The sequence below is a fragment of the Heteronotia binoei genome, chromosome 13, assembly GCF_032191835.1.
Source record: "Heteronotia binoei isolate CCM8104 ecotype False Entrance Well chromosome 13, APGP_CSIRO_Hbin_v1, whole genome shotgun sequence".
In the NCBI taxonomy this organism is placed as follows: Eukaryota; Metazoa; Chordata; class Lepidosauria; order Squamata; family Gekkonidae; genus Heteronotia; species Heteronotia binoei.
Window position 1 is genome coordinate 52,486,650 of NC_083235.1, and position 23,619 is coordinate 52,510,268.

Genomic DNA, 23,619 nt, shown 5'->3' on the forward strand with positions numbered 1-23,619 from the left:
CCTTTACTTCAACATGGACTTTCAAAAGGCCCAGATTCTTGTCCCCTAATAAGAATGGAGGTGCTTTCCAAAACTTTTTAAGCATTTAGGAACATAGTCTCATAATTATACATCTAATTGTTAATGTGCCCAGACCTCTGGATATTTAAGTCCAGAGTCTGAAGCATAACCACTGAGAGGGAGATTGGGGTACAAAATTCCCAGGATTCAAGTCAGCTTCTGAAGCAAGTCTCATGATGCAATCACAAAATGCAGTCATTTCCCTGCATCTTCTAATGCAGTACTGTACTGCAGCTGCTAAGGGCACAGGAAAGGCAGAGCACAGTAAACAGGAATTGTTCTGATCAGGGATGGGCATGAGCCAGGAAAATTTGTGGTTCATGTCCAAATCACTAACCAAACCATGAACCGAACCAGGAGGTTTGCTCACAAACTAAACTGGTTTATGGTTCATGGCCCTGCAAACCCCACTGAAAGGGGCCACCGTCTTTGAAGTTCAAAGAGACCTGAAAAAGCTGAGTGGTGGGAAATGCCTCCCCACCACTCAGCTGTTTTAGCCGCTTTCACAGAGAACAGAATGAAGGGGTTTAAAGGGACTTTAAACCTCTGCTTTCTGCTCTATCCATGAACCACCATGAAGCTCTATGAACTGCTGTAAAAATGTGTGATGGTGGGTGGGCCCATCATGAACTTCTGTTAGCAAACCAAGAACAGGGCAAAAACCTGTTCAGTGTGTGTGCTCTCCCTAGTTCTGACTCTTTTGCAAAAACAATTTTTGCAATGTTTACTAGGAGGCTAAGAGTCACTTTTGCTTCTCAGATCCAGCTAAAACTATCACAACAAAGCCAGCACTGGAGGAAGTTAGATCAGCCAGGACAAGCTACTATCCTCACCAGGATGCAATCTGAGGTTCTTATTTTCAGAAGTCTATGGTTTCCTCCTTTCCTTAGTTCCGCCCTGCTTCAAAGTTTTGTATGCACAGCTAGCTCTTGGAAAGCAGTTAGTGTATGGTGGCAGAATATATAATCAGTGTCTTTTTTTGTTTTACCCTCTTCCTTTCATGATCTACCACTCACCTATCACCAGTTCTAATTCTCCCTCCCATTATTTTTTTTGTCTTGGTCTCAACTCCTCATAATCCTGGTTGGCAATTTAGAGCTTAATGAATAGTAGTATAGCAGCAACCCTTTGTTACTATTATTACTAGAAGTGGGGAGTTAATGGTTCCCCATCATATAATCAACTAATAAAAGGATGCTTCCCCTCACCTCCACCCTTGATATGCATGATAATCAAATATTAATTTGCCTTAGAGGTAATAAATGAGGTTAAATTTAGCTTCTGTTGCAAATAGCATGGGGGTGGGTGACTCTGGAGATAACCTGGGTGTGGATGTTGTGATTACTTTCCATTTTGGCCAAGGAATTTCTACAAACATCTCGTAACTGGTTGCCAGTTTTGAGATTCCTAGTTTTATTTTCTGATGAGTTATGCTTGTCAGATGGACATGTGGATTTTTTAATGATTATTGATGCATTAAAACAGCCAGCCAAGTTATTTGTTTTGTTATATTTGATTTTGAGCAGGGTCACATGAGGGTGGTGGTTCCAGATGCAATCTTTGTCCAGAAGCCCATGTTGACTCTCAGCAGTCCTGGTCTGGAGTCACAATGAGACAAGGAAGGTCTTTCTGGAAACCCCCTACCCTAGGTTTGCAGAAAAATCTGAAATATAAATAAAATAACATACATGGGGTGGACTAACCTCCCAAATAAAAGAAGTAATGAATGTGGCATTAAGAAATGAATGCTTTCAGTGGCCCTTACTAGGCAACCACTAAAATATTGCTAGCCTTCAAACCTTGGTTTCTGTTAGTAAAAGGTACAGAAGGGCAATTTCCAGGACTGTTTTGGTCTTTGAGAAAGGACGTGTCAGGACAAGGCCTGGCAGCAACAATGGGCAACATATCACTCCATGATGCACACAGGACTGACCACTTGCATTGCTACTGCTGCAGAACAGCCACAACATGAAAGCCAGTGAATGCACATGATAGGATTTCAGACTAGGAGGCCCAGGTATGGTCTTGGACACCCAGGTCAGAATCAGCATACTGCCATGGAAGCTCACTAGATGACCTTGGACTAGTTACACTTTCTCACCCTAACGTATCTGACAGGGAGGTGAATGATCTACCTTCAGTTCCTATTGTGGAGAAAGGCAGGAAATAAATGAAATAAATAAATAAATAAATAAATAATATAGCTGAAACTTAAGGGCAGATAAAAAGTAAGTGGGTATGAAGGGGAGAAGGAAGCCAAAGGAGAGGATATGAGGGTTGCCAGGAGGAATGAAGGAGGAAGTAGTGTAGCAAAGAGGATCCTGGGAAAAGTGGGGTGCCCTACAAGTCCTTAATGATGTGTCACACATGACTGGCCCTGGCCTGGCAGCCAGCACCATATGACTGGCACATAGGTACCTGGGTAGAAGCTTCCAGGAAGAGAGAAGAAAAGAAAGCTGAAGATGGGGGAAACATAAAGGTAGGTTTGCTGGTGGGTGAGAAGGAGAGTAAAAAGCAGGAAAAGGGGAGAAGCTATAGGGGCTTTCAGGAAAAGAGAAAATAGTGGGGAAGGGGGAAATCAGATGCTCCTCACAGGTTTTTGAGGGGTCCCCTGCTTCTAGAGTTGCCAAGTCCAGTTCAAGAAATATCTGCGGACTTTGGGGGTGGAGCCAGGAGACATTGAGGTGGAGCCAGGAACAAGGGTATGACAAGCATAATTGAACTCCAAGGGAGTTCTGGCCATCACATTTAAAGGGACAGCACACCTTTTTAAATGTCTTCCTTCCATAGGAAATAGTGAATGATAGGGGCACCTTCTTTTGGGGCTCATAGAATTGGACCCCCTGCTCCAATCATTTTGAAACTTGGAGGGTACTTTGGGGAGAGGCACTAGATACTATACGGAAAATCTGGTGCATCTACCTCAAAAAACAGCTCCCCCACAGCCCCCAAAACCTCCAGATCAATTCCCCATTATACCCTATGAGACTCGATCTCCACATAGGAAATAATGAAGCGCTCAGCAGATGTTCCTCCCCCCCCCCTTTTCTGGTGACTCTGAAGTGAGGGCTTGGCCTCTCTACTCACGAGTTGCAGTCAACTTCTTCCAAGTAACACAGGCACCCCATCCCAAGAGGAAGCCTTTCCAATCGGAGACTGGAGCCTCTGGAGGGGAAAAAAAAATCACATGGTGGCTTTGGGGGTGGGGCTTCCCCCCGCTGGCCAGCTGACTGGGGGTGGGAAGGAGACTAGGAAAGCAGAAGAACCCCCACTGGGACCTGGGGACTGGCAAGCCTACCTGCTTCCTAAATTAATTTTAAAAATCAGGGCCTGCACATTCCACCCAATAGTATGTGATTAAATAGATTGCAATAAAATAACTTTTTGAATTAAATAAAAGTTAAAATAGGATTTTTGAACTACTCCTTAGGTGTACAAAGGAACCTAAAACCTAGATTGTCTTGAGCAATCAAATGCCAAACATAAATAGAGAAACATTATGTGGAGATATGACACAGATAACCATATAAGTCTGACTGTAGCAATAGAAAAGAGCAAGATTCCAGTAGCACCTTAAAGACTAAGAAAATTTGTGGAAGGGTAGGACAAGGATCTTATCTACTTCCATTCTGAGAAAATGTAGGTATGAAAAGCTATTTTAAAGAAACAAGTGAGTGCAAAATTTGTTGACTTTGTTGAACTGGGCTAACTTGTAAGAACATGTATCTATTTATCCATCCTCTCAAATTCTAAATCCTCAAAAATATTACAGAACATCATCATCTCCTGATGCATGTTCTTTCCATCAACCCCCTCCCCCCAAAATAATAAAATATTTTGAGTTCCACTTTTAGGGTACATTTTTTCCTTATAAAAATAATAAATGTCAATATCTGAACCACATTTAAGTATTCTGTTGAACTATAAGTCAGCCAAATAAAACAAATTTTCATGCCTTTATGCAAAGGCACTTCACCATTTTAAAATAAATATTTAAATACGACTTCATAGGGAAAATATATTCCTGCGGTTAAGCTGAGATACTCTAGAAATATTAAGAGCTGAGACTCTGAAGGCCTGTGGGTCTGGTACAGTTTTCCTGTTCTTAAATTGGCTGATCTATTGTCAAATAGTGAATTTCTTCTGGTCAGAAAGAAATAAAGCAATTTATTTTAGGCAGGTTAATTAGTTTTATAACTGATTTCTTTAATCACTTGCAATTTGTGAGTGTAGTAGCTTGTGCAGAAAGAAATACTCAATCTGATCTCTGGCTGGTTGTAAAATCTGCTTGTGGGTTAAGGTTTTGCTATACCGTAATGGAATCTTTCCCCTTTGACAACTGTGTTTGGTGTACGGACTTAACCTGGGAGAATCGGGTTTGATTCCTAATGCCACCACATAACCTGCTGATGTGATCTTGGGTCAGCCACAAGTTCTCTCAGGACTGTTCTGCTCAAGAGCAGTTTCTGTCAGAGCTCTCTCAGCCTCACCTACTTCACAGGGTGTTTGTTATGCGGAGGGGAAAGGAAAGGAGATTTGTAAGCTGCTCTGAGACTCCTTTGTTTAGTGAAGGGTGGGGTATAAATCCAATCACCTCCTCCTCCTCCTCTTCTTCTTCTTCTTCTTCCCAAAGGTACAATTTAGAGAGTACAATTTTGGACCATTTCCCACTTCTCCCCTATTTTAGACCCCTTTTGAAAATGTCACAAAAACATTGGATCTCTGCTCCTGTCACTGGCTTTGTGTTTATTTATTGTGCTTCATTTATAGCCTACCTTTCTTCTCATTAGGACATCAAAGCATGTTTACATTGTTCTTTCATCCATTTGGTCCTCATAGCAACCCTGTGAGTTAGATCAGGCTGAGAGGGTTTGACTGACCCATGGTCACCTAGTGAGCTTCCTTAGCAGAATGAGGGTTTGAACCAGGGTCTCCCAGATCCTATTCTGACATTCTAACCACTATACACTTATTGGATTTGGTATAAACAGTGTGATGGGCCAAGGTACTAGCACACTCCAGCTGCTTGTCAGGGGCAGTCCTTACTTTATGGTACTTGTTCCTAGTAAATTCTTTTTCCTGTTTTTGTTTTGGATGAAAATTTGGAGTTGAATTTTTACTGTCTAGTGTCCATATATTATGATTTCCCTTCCAATCCCTTCTCCAATTCATCTATCCAGATACCAAATGCCACTGAATGTGTTTGAAGTTTAGCTGCTTTAATTATTTGTTTATTTCAATAACACTGAGCATGAATCCAAAAGTTGACTTCTTCCAAAGGCTCTTTTTTGGCTCTCCTGGGGTTGGCTGGCTTGGAGATTGCTCCTGTGGCATGAAGAATGGGTACTTTGCATGCCTGCCCTCCTTACTGCAGGGGCTATTGTATAGATCTACCTAGCAATCTTTGTAAGGTGGATGAGACCTTGTTGCCGCCCTGAGACACTTCGGCGAGAAGGGCGGGATATAAGTCCACTAAATAAATAAATAAATAAATAAATAAATAAATAAATAAATAAATCATGAGATCTCATTTTGCGTAATTTTTAACCACCCTCTATTTCTTTTGTCTCATCTCATCTCAATGATGATGAGATCCCCACCCTAGAAGAGACTGTTAAAGCCATCAAGCAACTGAAAAGTGGCAAGGCAGCAGGAGTTGATGGAATTCGACCAGAGATCTGGAAGCATGGGGGCACAGTACTACATAGCTCACTTCACAAAGTACTTGTCACCTGCTGGGAACAAGGCAAATTACCACAGGACTTTCGCGATGCAATCATCATCACCCTATACAAGAACAAAGGGGAAAAGTCAGACTGCTCCAACTACCGGGGGATAACCCTGCTCTCCATCGCAGGCAAAATCCTTGCCAGAATACTCATGAACAGACTGGTGCCCACCATTGCAGAAGAACTCCTCCCAGAGAGCCAGTGCGGCTTCAGAGCTAACAGGAGCACCACCGACATGGTATTTGTTCTCAGGCAGCTCCAAGAGAAATGCAGGGAACAGAACAAGGGTCTGTATGTGACTTTTGTCGACCTTACCAAAGCTTTCGATACCGTTAGCAGGAAAGGCCTGTGGCAAATCTTGGAACGTTTAGGATGTCCCCCAAGGTTCCTCAGCATGATCATCCAGCTACACGAAGACCAGCGAGGCCAAGTCAGACACTGCAACGACCTCTCGGAGCCCTTCCCAATAGGCACAGGTGTAAAGCAAGGCTGCGTTCTCGCGCCAACTCTCTTTACGATCTTCTTTAGCATGATGCTTCAAAGAGCCGCAGTAGATCTAGATGAGGACGATGGTGTCTACATCCGCTATCGCACCGATGGCAGCCTGTTCAACCTGAGGCGACTAAAGGCACACTCCAAGACAATGGAAAAACTCATCCGAGAGCTACTGTTTGCTGATGATGCTGCACTCGTCTCCCACTCGGTATCAGCTCTGCAGCATATGACGTCCTGCTTTGCAGAGGCTGCCAAGCTATTCGGCCTAGAAGTTAGTCTGAAGAAGACAGAAGTTCTCCACCAGCCTGCACCCCAGGAAGATTATCACCCTCCCTGCATCACTGTGGGTGAATCAGTTCTGAAGACAGTCCAGCAGTTCAGCTACCTGGGGTGCATCATCTCCTCAGATGCCAAGATCGACAAGGAGATTGACAACAGGCTGGCAAAGGCAAACCGTGCATTTGGCCGACTGCACAAAAGAGTGGAGCAACAAGCATCTGAAAAAAGGCACAAAGATCAATGTTTACAAAGCGGTTGTGATGACAACCCTCATCTATGGCTCCGAATCGTGGGTTTTATACCGTCATCACCTGCGACTCCTTGAGCGCTTTCATCAGCGCTGCCTTCGCACCATCCTCAACATCCACTGGAGTGACTTTGTGACCAACACTGAAGTCCTCAAGCGGGCAGAGGTTACCAGCATCGAGGCACTGCTGTTGAAGACGCAGCTGCGCTGGGCAGGGCATATTTCTAGGATGGAAAACCACCGCCTTCCCAAGATTGCCCTGTATGGCGAACTCTCCACCGGCCATCGAAATAGAGGGGCACCAAAGAAGAGGTACAAGGACTCCTTGAAGAAATCCCTTAGCACCTGTCACATCAACCATCACCAGTGGTCTGACCTAGCCTCAGATCGCAAAGCATGGAGGCACACCATCCACCAGGCTGTCTCTTCCTTTGAGAACACACGCATAGCTGGTCTTGAGGACAAAAGGAGATTGAGGAAGAATCGCACTGCTACAGGACCAACCCTAAATCAGACTTTTCCCTGCAGCTGCTGTGGCCGGACCTGCCTGTCCCACATTGGTCTTGTCAGCCACCAGCGAGCCTGCAGCAAACGTGGACTATTGCACCCTTCTTAAATCTTCGTTCGCGAAGCCAAGCCGAGAGAGAGAGAGAGATTTCTTTTGTAACTTTTCACTTTCTAATGGATCTGGGGGTTCCCCCAAGTTTGTAGAACAAGCTATTAGGTTCTCAAGTAGTCTCATTCTGCAGGGGGGTGAGATTGTTTGTTTGTTTGTTTTCTTTTTTTCTTTTGCTTTGTTCCTAAGGTAAGGCTAAGTTGAGAACTAGATATATAAGTTCAAGAGCAGATATTTTATACTCAGCGTATTGTGAATGTCCACACAGTTTATATATGTAATCCTCACAACAACACTGCAAGGTAAGTTTAGTTTTGTTATCTTCATATTGAAGATAGGAACTGAGACTGAAACCTAAGTCCATTCAATGGATTCATGACAGAGGAGCAGTTTGAACCAGAGACCTCTAATAAGTGTTGTCAGCTTTCCTTTGGCACACCCCAGCGCTGGGAAGGCAGAAACTGTGGGAAACTGCTGTTGTATGACACCATGATAACACTTCTGGTTGCAGGCATAGAAGTGATAGCACAGCATTAACAACACTCTATAAATATTCCAGTTCTCTATGGTAAAAACTGCTCCCCTGTTCCATTGAGCAGTGAGAGAAACCTGGAGCCTGGGACTGGGAGGTTGCCTGCAATGATGGACAACTTGGCAGCCCTATCTCTGATACACTTTGGCCTCTTACCACTATTAAAGAGGAAGGGGGGAGTTTGATCTATTTTAGTGATTCTTAGGAAATGAAATAATAATATAGATAGAAGTAATGATCTTAAAATACATTGCTAATGCTATCTTGCTATTTAATTTTGATTATATCAAAGACCAGGATCTTAAAAAGAACATAAGGAGTGCCTACCAGATCACGCTAGTAGACCATTTGCAGCCCAATCCAGACATAAGTGGAGGCCGGCCACGGCTTAGCTGCTGCGGCACTTGTAGACTTCCTGAGGACTTTGGCATGCTGGAGCGTGGGGAGGGGAGAGGCGTAGCTTGCTGTGAGGGAGACGGTCGCCATGGCAATGGCACTGGTGGAGGCATACAACGGAGGCGGAGGCAGCCGGAGAGGAGGGCCAGCCAGCCCCCCCCCCCCCCCCATTGGCCAGTTCTGGTGCATGGGCCGTGGCTCATGACAGTCAGGGATGGGGAGAGGCGGTCTCAGAAAGGCTGATAGCCATCCTCACCCATCATTGACTCTGTTCTCTTTCTGCCCCCAGAAAGAGAACAGAGTCAATGATGGGCAGACCATCACAGGCAAAGGAGAGACATCCTACCCACATGGGGAGGGAACAGGAGTGAGGCTGGGCATGTGCGCACAAGAAGCCTGGCTTGGTGGCAAGGCAGGGGTGGGGATGAGACAGGCCCGCACGGGACCACGGAGAAGCCGTCAATCCCCTCACACCCTTCCGCTGTCAGAGACTCTGCCAATGGCAGGAAGACAAGAAGGAAGTACCAAGTGTAGGAGTTCGCTGTCATAGACAGCGGCTGGCATATGTGTCTGGGAGTGAGCAGCAGCAGACACCCCTCCACCCAGAGACCCCCTGTGTTGCCCTGACACCCCCTGCCATGTGCACGAAACATCTCCCCCAGGGGCCGCAGAACTCAGAGTGCGAGTGCATCAGCCACAGAACTCTGAGTCCACCTCATCAGCCTCCTTTTAGTGCCCTGCACACAACAGCCCTATGGGGTTGGGTAGGCTGTCAGCCCGGGCAGGCCAAGGGGCGGCACTCCCCTCCCCTGTCCAGCCACATGGGGGCAGCATGGCGGCTCATAGACTGTTCCACCCAAAAAACCCAAGTCTGCCCACCCTCCCAGGCATTCCCTCGGAGAGGCCACTGAAGGGGGAGATGCCCAGGGAATGTGCAACAGATGCCAAGCAGGAGAGACAACAGAGGGCACAGCTCAGACTTTATTTTTCCGGAACAGAGTGCAACAGTCTCCCTGGCATGCACTGGGCAGTCTCGCCATGGGCGGGGCTCCATTCTGAGCGGCGGGCAGAAACAGCTGAGGGAATGGGGGGGCGGTGAAGTGACACACGCGGAAGACTCTGTGTTGGAGTCCCACCTGCAAAATGGAGATAGAAATCAAGAGCACCTGCGGGGGTGGCGGCTGGAAGAGCAGGCTGCATTTCAGCTGGGCGCTCTCTTAAAGCGACAGTCTCTGACCCACCTCCCCACAATGGGGCAGCTGCCACACACACACAACCCATGCCCTGCCAGGGGTTGGGAACGCGGCAGAGGGCAGACCCAGGAAAGGGAGAAGGTGGCAGCACAGGGGAGCAGGGTCAGCAAATGCCCCCTGCTGGAGCCCACTGCCTGGTTCAAGTGCCAGAGACGTTTGCACACCGAGTGGTTGAGAATGAGGGGAGGGGAGGATGGGGGGGGGGCACAGTGGAACTTACCCATCCATGGGCAACAGTCCTCACATGCAGAGCCTCCAGAAGACCAGAACCTGTGGAGACCTGGAAACAAGAGCAGTTAGCCCCAGGGGAGAGACCTCTCTCTCTCCCTTGCAAGTCAAAGATACTGTCAAAGCAACCATGAGGTGCAAAACCCCTCACCAACATGCCTGCCTGTCCCTCACTCTAAGTCTGTATGGCTGGGAGCTCACTGGCAGAGCTTCCCACCATGCACTCCTCTCCCTAACAACTGAGTTGTGCGATGCCAGAGTGGAAGTATTTCTAGGAGGGGGGAGACTGCGATTGAGTGCTGGGGAGAGGGCTTGTCAGCCTGAGGCGCGAGGGGATTGGCGAGGCAATCACGCTGCTCCCTAAGGGGTTTGCGAGCTTCTGCAGCGACAAAGGCGACCTTTTTTTTTTGTTTCAACGAGTGGCTATGGGACATGCTGCTCTTTTTGCAGGCGTAAAGTTGTGCCTCTTGGGGGGGGGGGGCGTGTCATGGGCCAAACTGCTCAGGAAGCTGCCTAAGCCTGCCCACGCCCCCAACTCCGCCCCCTCCTCCACCTGAATGCCATGCTCCACCTCACTTCTGCCCACGCTCGGGCGCAGCCTTCAGGCACCGCTGCCCTCGAGCGGAGCGGCGCTCGGGTGGCACCCCACCCACGTAACTCCCCCCTGCTGTGGCGGCGCTGGCTGTATGTCGGTGCAAACCCTTCCTGTGCCCACATAGCAGCTTGTCTGTTCCCAAAAGACTTTCTGCCGCCCCTCCCCCCTCTGGATTGTGCTGTTGATCTGGCACACTATTTCATGTTGTGGCCAACCAGTTGCCCATAAACCTTGCTGAATCCCAACTCTCTCTTCCACCAAATTATCTTTACCTTTGCCGGCTAAAATCTGCAAGGTCACCACTGCCTTTTAATACTGCAAAAGGAGATTTGTATCTTTTGGGCAACAGGGTTCCATACTTGGGCTTCAGTGGCAGTTCAGAGTTTCTTGCATATAGTTGTCATATTAAAGAAGTATCAGTCCTGAAATATGTGTAAGGGTTTTTTTTGTGTGTGTGTACTGTCCTTACCATACTGTCCACTGTGGTGAGGAGGTGCCTTTTCCAGGCACTATTATCCTTTCTAACAAATAGTATTTTACAGTCCAGGAAGGTTAGGACTGTTTTGTGGGGGGGAAAAACATTTCCAGAAAAGGAAAAGGAAATTATATTAGGGAATTCTGTTTGAAATTCTATTTCTTTATCTCAAACAGTGCGATGGATCACTGGATCAAATAATCATTGAGAGGCATTTAACATGAAAAGGCAAAAACATATTTATTTCTACAGGGAAAGGGTACTGGGAGGTGAAAATAACAAACACTATAGAACTACATCCTCACACTAGAAGATCATGTGCTTAATGGAAGACCACTTCCTCCTTCTTCTTGAACTCTCTGCCTGAACAAAGGAAGTCACCTGACTAACTGACCAAACAAACAAAACAGGTTTTCCTGCTTCTAGACCTTGATTGACATCAGTCAGTATCTTCTTCCCAGGTCATGCAGACAATAGGGAATCAGGCACAGTGTTAACCCTATAATGACTGGAACTTTAGAACATTGCAAAGGACATACAAAACAGATACATATTTCCAACAAATGAGACAGAGACTAGAACTGAATTACCAATCTCCTGCATAACCATAACTATTAGAGTAATACAAAACATCTCATCTTCCAAAAGTAGCAGAGATTCCAAAGGAGCAAGAATCCTTATGCACATATAAGAATTGATTGCCTTTGTGTGAAGTACAAATCCTTTTGTATTTTCATACACAAGTATGCAAGGATTTGGGTGGAAGGTATCTGTGAATTTCCTGCATTGTGCAGTGGGTTGGACTAGATGATCCTGGAGGTCCCATCCAACTCTATGATTCTATGATTCAGAGAAGTGAATGATAGCTTGGACAGCACAACCACACTTGCTACTGTGGACATCAATAAATGATGTGTGATACTGTTTGTTGATAGAGGAAGTTCTTTCTCTGATCCATAAATTAGGCTGTCCAATGGTACTGTGAGGAAGGCAGTCTGTAACTCATTCCCTTTGCCTCAGCTCTTCCCCCTCTTGCCACAGCTTTTCCCATAGTCTCAGATCAGAAATGGTCTGTAGGCACCCTACTCCTCTACCCAGGGGTCATTTTGTAGAAAAATAGGTGGTGGAGCTCATCCAGGGATTGTTATGCAGCTGCACATACAATTCAATGGACAAGGAATTGGAACTCTCAGAAGGAGGAGGTGGAACTCTCAGAAAGGTTCGGGAGCTGCACTCCTGTGAGCTCCCACTGAATCTGAGGCCTACCTCTACCTTCCATCAATCCCTCTAGCCTGAAGCAAGAATCCAAACACCTTCTCTGCAGCCTCCCAGTGAATAAGCTGTGCATGCCTTGTTCAGTGTTCCCTTCTTCTAAAAGGTTGGGTGCCATTTTGGCTAGTGGCATGGCATCTCCTGGCTATTGGACCTTGCCCAGCTGGCCCAGAATGGTGCCACTCAACTATTGTGGTGGTAAACTGAAAGCCACCTCTCCTTTGCAGCAACTACCAGTTGAGGGTGACATTAGCTCCCATCCTCAGATAGATATATATATATAGTCTCTATTTCAACAGTGTTTCTAAGTATCTCTTCTTTGCTTTCTCACTTATTTATATGAATAAAAAGTAAACCATGGCAATTGAGGCAATTTTTTGAGGGGGACAAAATCTGTCCATTATCCCAACACTGGGTGATCCAGCCTTTACTGATAAATTTTGTGCAAAAATGTCATATTGGGGACATCTGTGACTGTTTATACACATATACCTATCACATGACAGGCATTTTGCTAATAAAAATAATTTCCACATGTTCTTATCCTCAGAATCTTGATAGAGATGTGAGACAGTGAACAGCTTTCCTGAGGCTACCCAGTAAGCATCACAACTATGAGATTATCAGTGGTGATTTCAAATTTCTAATCCGTGTTGCTTGGACTCAGAAATTCCCATTTTGTTTTTGCCTTTTCCTTATGCAAATGAGACTAAAAGACTTCATTTTCATGCCATTTTTATTTCCTTGCATAATTTTTTTATTACAGTTTTCAACTTTATTTTTGCATTAATTTCATTTAAATGGAGAATAGGTGAGAGATAACAAAGATATGACATCAGATTGGGATAAAAATTCGAAGTGTAAAATCAGTAATATCAGTGATTAAATGAAATGGAATCACAACACACAACAACAACGAAACAAGGCATTGTGTGAATTTGAACCCAGAACAACTATAACCAAGTTCAATATTGATAGATCCAAGTGGGCAGCTGTGTTGGTCTGAAGCAATAGAACAAAGCAGTAGACAAGTTGCACCTTCAAAACCAACTTAATTTTATTCAGAATGTAAGCTTTCTGATGAAGCAGATTTCATCAGACAAAATTGGAATGGCAAGCCATCTTTAAATATAGAGAAAGTGGGCAATGAGTTGATATGTAGAGTCATGGGAATGTTTTTAGCAGATTAAAAGAATCACATGGGGTCTGTGTTTGTTAGTATTGTTAACTGGGCTGTAACAACCGTGGAGGGTGATAAAAAGCAGACATACCATAGGTGTGAAGTGCCATAAATCTGGGTGTCATTCTGGCTTCATTAGTTGTGAGTTTAAATGGAGGGCATTAGTATCTCAAGAGGTTATAACATCATTATAGTTTTCCATTAGAAAAAAAGAATACATTAAAATATAGTGGAAAATGGGTCAGTACACCAAAGGATAAATGGACACAAATCTGACATCAGGAATTACAGAACTGAGAAACCAGTCAGAGAACATTTTAACCTTCCTGAACATTCAATGGGTGACCTCAAAGTAGCTGTTTTACTGCAAAGGAACTTCAAGAACAGAATGGAGAGAGAAATTGCTGAATTACAAATTATTATGAAACTTGGGACAAACACCTCCCCAGGACTGAACAGGGTTATTGTTTTTTTAACTAATTACATATGCTAAACCAGCTCTCACTGAGTATAGCTATACATCCACAGTATTCCAATGTATTTCTCTTTTAGAACAGTGTATCAGAATAATGTTGTTTTTTGTAATGATATACTTAAATAAGGGATATGCGTTTTTTATCTCTTTACATATACTAACCCACCTCCCACTATATTTTAAGGTACCCTTTTTTCTAATGGCAAACTAGAATGTATTTCTCTTTTAGAACAGTGTATCAGAATATTTTGGGTTTTTGTATTGATATATTTATTTCATTTGGTTCACTTGTATTCCACCCTTTCCCAGACGGTCTCAGGGCAGATCACATTCAGATAAAAAACCAGTCACATACAATAAAATCAATAAAACCAATAAATACAATTTAAAACAATAACATTATGACATTAAATAGCAGGGGTGGGTGGCATATAGTGCAACTTTAGGTGTAATCTTTCAGTGGACCAAATATAAAAATTCAGATGATAGATCACTGTGGTAGATCACTGGGGGGGGGGGCAGCCGATAGTATAGGCAACAGAGTAGAGGATGCCCGCCTGCCTCAACTAAACGCCTGGTGGAACAGCTCTGTCTTGCAGGTCCTGCAGAAGGGTAACAAATCCGGCAGGGCCCGCACCTCCACTGGGATCTGATTCCACCAGGTGGGGGCTAGGGCCAAAAAGGCCCTTGCCCTAGTCGAGGCAAGACAGATCTCCTTAGGGCAAGGGATGACCAAAAGGTTTTGGTTGGTCGATCGCAACTTCCTTCAGGGCTCATATGGAAGGAGGCGATCCCACAAGCATGTCTATTTAATTAATTTAATTAATCTAATCAATCACTTGCAAACCTAATTAATTAAGTAATCAATCCAATCAAATCCGATTAATCAATCCAATCAATCTAATTAATCTATTCACCCCCAGACTCTGATTACTCACCCCAATTAATTAGCAAAAAACCAAATTCAAAATAAAGTAGCAATTAAATGGTTCAATTTAACTAAATCCAATATCACTAATTAATCATAGCTCTCCCCCAATTCCAAATAACTAAGCAATGAATCACATATAATCAATTAGCGCAAACCAATTTAAAAATCAACTGCATAAATAATCCAATTCCTTAAAGTGCAGACAAAGTGCTAGTGCTAAATGGTAAAGTGCAGTCATATTATAGTTATAACATAAATGGAGTTGATATACTCAAATAAGGGATATGGGTTGTTTATCTCATTACATACACTAACCCATCTCCCACTATACTTTAAGGTACCCTTTTTTTCTAATGGCAAACTAGAATGTATTTCTCTTTTAGAACAGTGTATCAGAATATTTTGGTTTTTTGTATTGACATACTCAAATAGGGATATTGGCTGTTTATCTTATTACATATACTAACCCATCTTCCACTATATTTTAATGTATACTTTTTTTCTAATGACAAACTATAATGATGTTATAACCTCTTGAGATACATTTAAACCCACAACTAACAAAACCAGAATGACACCCAGATTGATGGCACTTCACACCTATGACATGTCTGCTTTTTATCACCTTCCACTGTTGTTGCAGCCCAGTTAACAATACTATTAAACAAACACAGACCCCAGTTTGTGACCCCAGTCTGCTAAAAACATTCCCATGACCCTACATACCAACTCACTGCCCACTTTCTCTATATTTAAAGATGGCTTGCCATTCCAATTTTGTCTGATGAAGTCTGCTTAGAGCATATGAAAGTTTACATTCTGAATAAAACTTAGTTGGATTTAAAGGTGCTACTTGTCTACTGCTTTGTTCAAGTTCAATATTGTATCCATAACAGCATATGAATTTCTTGCAAGTTCGCTTCAAAGAGCACTAGTCTTCAAAGTGCACTAGGCAAGATTGTACATTGCCATTTGTCTGGATTCAGCTACGTAAACTGTCATGCCTAAGAAGCAGAGAAACTTCAAGTGCCAATGTTATTGTTTCATTCCCAGTGTTCCTATCTCATGTACTACAAATAGCGTGTCGAAATCTGTTGGTTTATTCCTATTTCAGAAAAGGGCCTAGAAACTCATCATTTTGATCAGTATTATTTTTGTCTCATATTAGATATGGTTCCGCTACAGAATAGAGTATCAGCATTCACAGTTAACATCCACCCACATTTCAGTGCTGTTGTATGTTGGCCTACTTTTCTCTTGTTCACTTTTTATGAAATAAAAATATTTCCCTTGGGCACAGTGGTAGCAAATCACACATTACTGGATTCCATACTTTATCCCTCTATCCACTTTTTAATACCACCCTGTGTTCCCAATGAATCTTATATGCGCTCCATTACCTCCTGGATTATTTGATCACTTGGAAAGATAAATGCCTTCAGAAATATTAAACAAAAAGAAAATTAAAGAACAGGGAAACATAAACAATATCATATAGTCCAATTTCCTCTCTTCTAGGTGAGCTCTCTTTCCAAACAGGGCCAAATCCTGCCCTTGGATAAATGTATAAGAGGAATGCAATATATAGAATTGTGCAATCATTTAAGAGAAATATTTGAATATCAGCTGATCAAATCTAATATGTGAATAACACTGGCTAATTAAATCTGCTGAACTTTGTGCAAAATAATAAACCTACTAATGAAAGACTGAAGAAAAATATAATCTTTGGTTATGATCCACATGTCAATAAAAATCACAACAAAAATTGCAATATATTCTGCTAATATCAGTTTCCCTCGGTTTAATATAATAGTTTGTAGCTTAGAACCATAGTACTGAAAGGACTACCTACTCTCATACCTAAAACTGAAATCCAGAAGAAGACTTATTTACATATGCATTTTCCTGAAATAAATAAAAGCTTTTGAAGGCTCTTTAGAAGGACACACACTCATAGCTGCCCTTTCACTACAATTGGAAAGCATCACCTTCTTTTAGCTATAGTGGATATATAACAGTCTCATAAGGGGATGTCTCCTAACAATATTAGCATCTATCAATATTTTTTTTTTGCTGTAGGTCCTGACTCCCATCAACTGTGTCTCCTTTGGCCAGGTCGTAGTAATCAAGTAACAAACCCACACCAATATTCCCTACATCTAAGGGGCTGGTGGACACTGAGACTATTCATCATCTTGGATAGGATATACTGTTTATGGATTTGATGGATTGTTTTAATGTATTTTAACATTACATGTTGTGTTTTAGCAAACTGTTGTAAGCCGCCCTGAGCCCTGCTTACAGGGAATGAGTGACCTAGCAAATTGAATGAAATCAAATAAATAATATAATACAATACAATCATGATTTTGCTGTATGTGATTTTTTTGTGGTTTATAATTTTCTTGGAAGTCTTATTGGTCAAGAAATGTGGGATTTCAAAATCAGTAATTTTTTAGATGCATTGTTTGTAGTAAAGATTTATACTTCATCTTTCAATCAGAGGATTTTCAAGGCAGCTTAAAATGGATCAAAACACTACAAGAAACATGCATTTAAGGACTATTTGAATGTAGAAATCTGTTTCCATGTAATGTGGTGAAACAGAGTTACAGCTATGTTGAATCAATTCATCATAGGGTTGCCATGATGCAGCTGGCCACTCCTGGGAGCAATTAGCATGGGGGACTGGCGCCAACACACTGACTTCACTTTGGGTGAAAACTGGATGTGACTTCATTAAAAGCTGTGGGATTTACAAAAAAATCTGCTGTTCTGCATCTGTACTTTTGGTAGCATTCAATGTGGTGGTTGGACGATCAGGGAAGGAAAATAAGAAAATTTGGATGATAGATGTAAATATTTTCAAATATACTTTGAACATTCTTATTGCCAGTCTCAATCTATTGCTAACTTTTATTAACATCAAAGCAAAATGAGTTAGATTTATAGATACAATGCTGATGTGAATGATGTCCTTAGATTGGAACCACATTTTCATGGTCAACTATGAGATCCTGGATTTCCGAGGTGACAGAATGGCCTGCACTGCTTCAGAAAGCAGGTAGGCAGGTACAGATTTTTTGAATAAAAAGTTTTTCCAATTTTTTTTTTTTTAATGAACATAATGGGAAGGGAAGAAGTCTGAGCCAGAGCCATTTTAATCCCCTCACATGCTAATTTCTTCTTTCTGAGAGGTTTTTTTTTAAACATAGGAAATTGTTAAAATTACCACCCCACATCTAATGTACAATGTCAAGATTTATCTGTACCTGCATCCCATTCTTCTGCATGAGATGCCCTCTCTGAATATCTAACCTCTATTCAAAATTTGGAAAGGTCAAAGGGGCTGGATTTCCACATTACCAGGCCAAATACAGCAGCATATTTCTCAGCTGATATGTACTTGGTTGCACAAACACATTCCACATGTACTGGAAGGAACCAAAACAGCTAAATTGTGTGTGGGAGGGGGGCAGGAATCCTTCAAGAAAAAAACATTTTTGCTGGAAATATTGGGAGGGGGGGGAAAGAGGGTGAATGGGAGAGGACAAGAAGACTCTGACTTTGGAAGAGTACCTCTAATCCCAGCAGGATGCATTTTTAAAAAATTAACAAGGTATGAATTTAAATACATTAAGAATTTAACAAAACACTGGGAGGACTGGAGAGGTTAAAAGTCACTGCCCCTCCTTGTCCCGCTGTCTTCTTTTTTTTGGCTGCTGTGCTGAAAGACACCAGCGAAAATGGAGCAACATAACCTGTCTGAGTTTTATTCAAATCAGCCAATTAAAACATAAAGCTGAAATGTCAGCGAACATGCTATGGCCACTCAGGAATTAAAGCAGGAAGGCATCTGTCTGTCTTCACCACAAAAGCACAGATTTTTTAAAATTCTACTTTTGCAAAAACTATGACATTACATTACAGCCATGAAAAACATCAGCTGAAATATACCTGGAGTGGAGGGCTGTTTCATCACCAGTGGCTTTCTTGTAAAGTTAGACTGAGACAAACACCTACTTTCATTTTGGAGGGTTTTTTTAAATTAATATTTTTTAAAAAAATATTTATACCTTGCTTTTTTCTTGTGGCTCAAGAAAACTTATAATTCTAAATTAAAATAATTCATAAAAAGCTAAAACCCCATTAACCCCCACCGATGAAAATGCCAGCAGTAAAAGCACCATTAAAAGTCGTTGCAAATAACCAGCCTTAAAGTACATGATAACAATTCTAATGAAAATATCTCCCTTGCTTTTCAGAGAGCCTACTCTACATAGTGAAAATAAACAGGATCCAGTAGAAGCCAGGTGAGGGACCTAAATGATGCCAGCTGTAAAGGAGGTCAATGGTACAATCACATCTTCCTGCAGAATGTCTCAGGTTCGTTTCAGATGAGAAGTCTTAGGTATCTGACATCTTTAATCAAAACAGACAATATTCCTGGACTACATGGAGCACTCCTGACAAATGTTTCTCTAACGTGATGCGGAATTAGTAGATATAGCACTGGCTTTAGACAACAAGACTGGAAGCTTGTCAGGCAATGCAGTTTGACCAAGAAACAAGAAACTAGGCTTGCCAGTCCCCAGGTCTGGGCGGGGGGATCTCCCAGTTTTGCAGATTCCTCCCCACCAGCAGCCAGTTGACCACTGTGGGGAAGCCCCACCCCAAGATGTGCATGATGTGTCTTTAGATCTCAGGCAGGGTTAGAAGCTTGCAAACTCCGTTTATTTTGGAAGGGGTGTATGTGTGTCTTTAAATCTCAGCAAGACTGAAGCTGTATGGGGGCAGGATGAGCAGGCAGAGCCGTGTGTGTGTGTGTTTGTGTGTGTGTGTGAAACAGGAAGAGAGAGAGCCCAGTCCCTCTTTTCATTTTGCATTCCTTTCAAAGCTGTTTGTATAGTGAAATGTATACTAAAGCGTTTCTTTTTCCGTTTTAAACATTTTATTTAGAAAATAAAGGACAATTCACAATAACAATAATTTCGAAGTGCGAAACAATAAAGCCATCACAAATTTACATAGGAAACAATGAGAAACAAGATAAAAAAGCAATCAGATCATTGAAAGGGGCATCGTTGCACTTGGGATAATAATTACGAGGTAACAGGTATGAAAATACAAAATGTGTAAAGCAAATTAATGCAAAGCAAGAAGTGAGGGCTACTCCTCCTGTGAAAAAGTTTGAAGACCAAAATTCTAGTGAAGAAGTTGTTCTCATTCGTGTAGCAAGGAAGAGTGGGGCTCCACTGTAGTACTGAGGTGCTTCCTGTCTGCAAGCTGTCTAGTAAAAAATATTCCCTTAGTTTATTCACCTACGTTTGAGTAGAGGGGGGCGGGGATCTTCCATTCTCCATGTTGATGCGATGATGTACTTTTACCGCCGTAAATGCGAGCAAAAGAAATTCTTTAGGGTTTGTAGAGTCTTTTGGGATCAAGTGCCGTGTTCTACTGGAGAAAGTTTTCCTTCCAGACGTTTTGTTCTCAGCTGCGGAGAACATCCTCAGTGGCGTTGCAGCCAGAGCAGGCGCTCAGACCTTCTTGGCTGCTGTGCATTGAGTGGGGCCAGGGCCGCTGGAGAGCTGCTATTTCTAGGCTGGAGGGGGTGTGATGAAAGGGCAATTGGTTTGTGGATGTGCCCATTGTTTGGTGGGGCTTCCTGGAAGGGTAGTGATAAGGAAACTGGCTGTTGAATTTGACCATTGTTCTGTGTTAATTGCTGGGAGGGTTGGAAGGGGTTTGAAGATAAGGAAGATGGTTGTTGACTGTGTTGATTGTTCTGTGGAATTTGCTGGTTGTTCTGAGACTTTCTGCAATTTATAGTCTGTAGGGTGTTTTGCAGAGCTGGGTACCAAGATTGGTGGATGAAAATGCCTTCTTCCTTTCTGTTAAAATTGTGCTGGTGTTTGTAAATCTCAATAGCTTCTCTGTTCAGGCGGGTATGATAATGTGAGACCGTAGAAAGGACTTCAGTTCTTTCAAAGTGGATGACGTGGTCTCCTTCTTGAAGTGCATGTTCAGCTACAGCTGATTTTTCTGGCTGAAACAAGCGACAGTGTCTCTTGTGTTCGGTGAGACGGGTGTTGATACTGCGTTGGATAGTGCCAATGTAGACTGCACCACAGGAGCAGGGTATTTTGTAGACTCCAGGGGTTGAAAGTGGATCTCTCATATCTTTGGCCGAGCGCAGCATGTGGCGGATCTGTTGTGTGGGCTTGAAGACTGTGTCAACATTATGGCGTTTGAGAATTTTGCCAATGCCGTCGGTGACAGATTTTATGTAGGGCAGGAAGGCTGTACCCACATTTGTGTGTGGCTCGGGATTTGGTGTGGATGGTCTCCTGGGATGGAGGGCTCTTCTAATTTCTTGTTGGGAGTATCCATTGGCCTGCAGTGACTGTTTGAGGTGGTATAGTTCCTGTTGGAGTTGGCTTGGTTCACAGATGCGTGATGCACGGTGAATGAGGGTTTTAACAACTGTACGTTGTTGGCGAGGATGATGATTGGAATTCTTATTTATTCAAAAAGCAACCTCACCCATGCAGAAAGATCAGCTCTAAAAAACCCTCAACACTGACAAGGACATACTGGTTCTTGCTGCGGATAAGGGGAACGCCACAGTTGTTGGATTCTTTCCAATAAAGGTAAGCACTTAGATGACCAATATGCAAATAAGTCTTTGATAAATTTTGAGATTCTCATGTGATTAAATTTCATTAGATGGGATATTGAAATCAGAACCAGGTTGCCTAAATGCTTCCATGTGGTCATTACCCAATTATATTGATAGTTCCATCAGATTGCAGCTCCCAACGAGAGGCAGGCTGTACAGCCTTGTCTCCGGGGGGCAATTTGCCCCTTCGTAAGGAGGAGGAACGGGCAGGGCATTATGGGAGGTTAGGGCAGAGCAGGCATGCCTTAACGGCTGTTTCTGCTTCTACCTCCCAGTCTTTGCCTTGTGCTCGGGGAACAGAGAGCTTGGACAAGCTCCTCCTGTCCTGCCCGGCATGGGGCCTTTCGGCGTGTTGGTTTTCGTGCTGTGGCGAGCTGTGGCAGTGATCCCTCGGCTGAGCTTTAGAGGAGGGGCCTGTAGCTCCGTGGTGGCGGTTTCCTGGTGGCTGCAGACATTTTTGGGCGTTGAGGGATGGAGAGCACCCAGTTTTCAGCTGCGTTGAGGTGGCTGAAAAAAGCTGCGGGAGCGCTTTTTGGCGTGGCAGTTTGCTGCTTGCTGGGTTCTTTAGTTTAGCCAGCCTTTTTTTCTCTGCCTTTTCCTGGGGGTTGTTCCCCCTCTGTAGCTGGGAATATCGGGTCTAGCTTTGGGGCCCTCTTCAGTCCTCCAGTCCTATTGTTGGGGTGGTCTGCACTGTTGCTGGGTGGGCCGTTTAGGGGGTCTAGCTTTGGGGCCCTCTTCATTCCCCCTGTCCTATTGTTGGGGTGGTCTGCACTGTTGCTGGGCAAGGCAGTAGCCATTTTCCCTGCTTATTACACCCCTGTTGCTGGACGAGGCGGCGGCCATTTTTGCTGCTTATTACTTCCTTGTTGCTGGGCAGGGCAGCGGCCATTTTCTCTGCTTATTTCTTCCCTGTTGCTGGGCAGGGCGGCGGCCATTTTCTCTGCTTATTACTTCCCTGTTGCTAGGCAGGGCGGTGGCCATTTTTTGTTAGTCTCTGCTTAGAGCCACTGCCCCACCCCAGTTTTTTGCAGGCTAGATATTGGGCTTGCTAGCCTTGCCTAAGGGGCAAGGAAAATCAAAGGGCAAGAGCCCTGCACTAAAATCCCAGCCTCGCCAGCCAGTTTCTTATAAGCACCCGGCGCCTCAGCCTATGTCGTCTGAGGATGACTCCTTTGAGCAGTCTGTATTAGCTAGGTTGGCTGCTTTGGAGGGTTCTAGTGGCAAGTCCCATATCACAGAGGTTGGGGGTAAGGAGGGCATTTCATCCAAAGCTATCAAGGCTGCTGATAGGAAATGGTTGCAAGAAGAGATTCTTAACCGCTTGCCTTCTCTTGAGAGCAGGCCCGGCCCTGTTGAGACAGATGGAGCGTCACCTCTCCTGGTGGAAGTTCCTGATGTGGATACCCGGCAAGGTGTGCAGTTTGGTAAGGGTGAGTCTGTAAAACGCACTAATGTAGCATGGCCCTGGGGGCCATGGGGGCAGTCAGATACATTTGGGCCTGTGGCCAATAGCCAGTCTGCAGTGTTTACTAATCCTCAGCCTTGGGCTTGGGGTTTTAATGCGGCAGGGGAGGGGTATTTCGTCCCCTGGCCCTGCCGTGCTGCCTGTTATGTTTATAGCCATTGTTGTTAATTTAATAATAAAGTGGTCCTTAGTTACCCAAACCCTTGTGTCCATCTCTTCCTTCCATCTGTGGGGGCAAATATGAAGAGGTGCTGGTGTACAGATTGATGGGATAATTGATTTACTAGGATTAACCTTAGACCTACCACTTTGCTGAAAGCTGTGAGATGTGAATGGATTCTAGAAAGAGAAGATTTGGGTTTGGATAAAAACAAGATCATATCCACAAATAAATTTATTTTTATTCTATGGCTTTCCACAGGAGTTCCAGGATTAAGCTGGAACTCCTGATAAGATTAGCAAATGGTTCCACTGATAATGCAAAAAGTAGGGGTGACAGTGGACATCCCTGTCATGTGCCCTTGGAAAGATGAGTTCAGTTCATCGATACCCCCAAAAGCTTGGGGTTATACTCCCTCTAAGCTGTGGAGTTGTGTGAGCAAAAATTCTATTTCATGAGCTACTGGCATTAAAGTTGTGAGCTGCTACAAAAATTAATTTGCTCTAGGGCCATTTTTCCTGAGCTAAAACAAAAATATGTGAGCTGAAG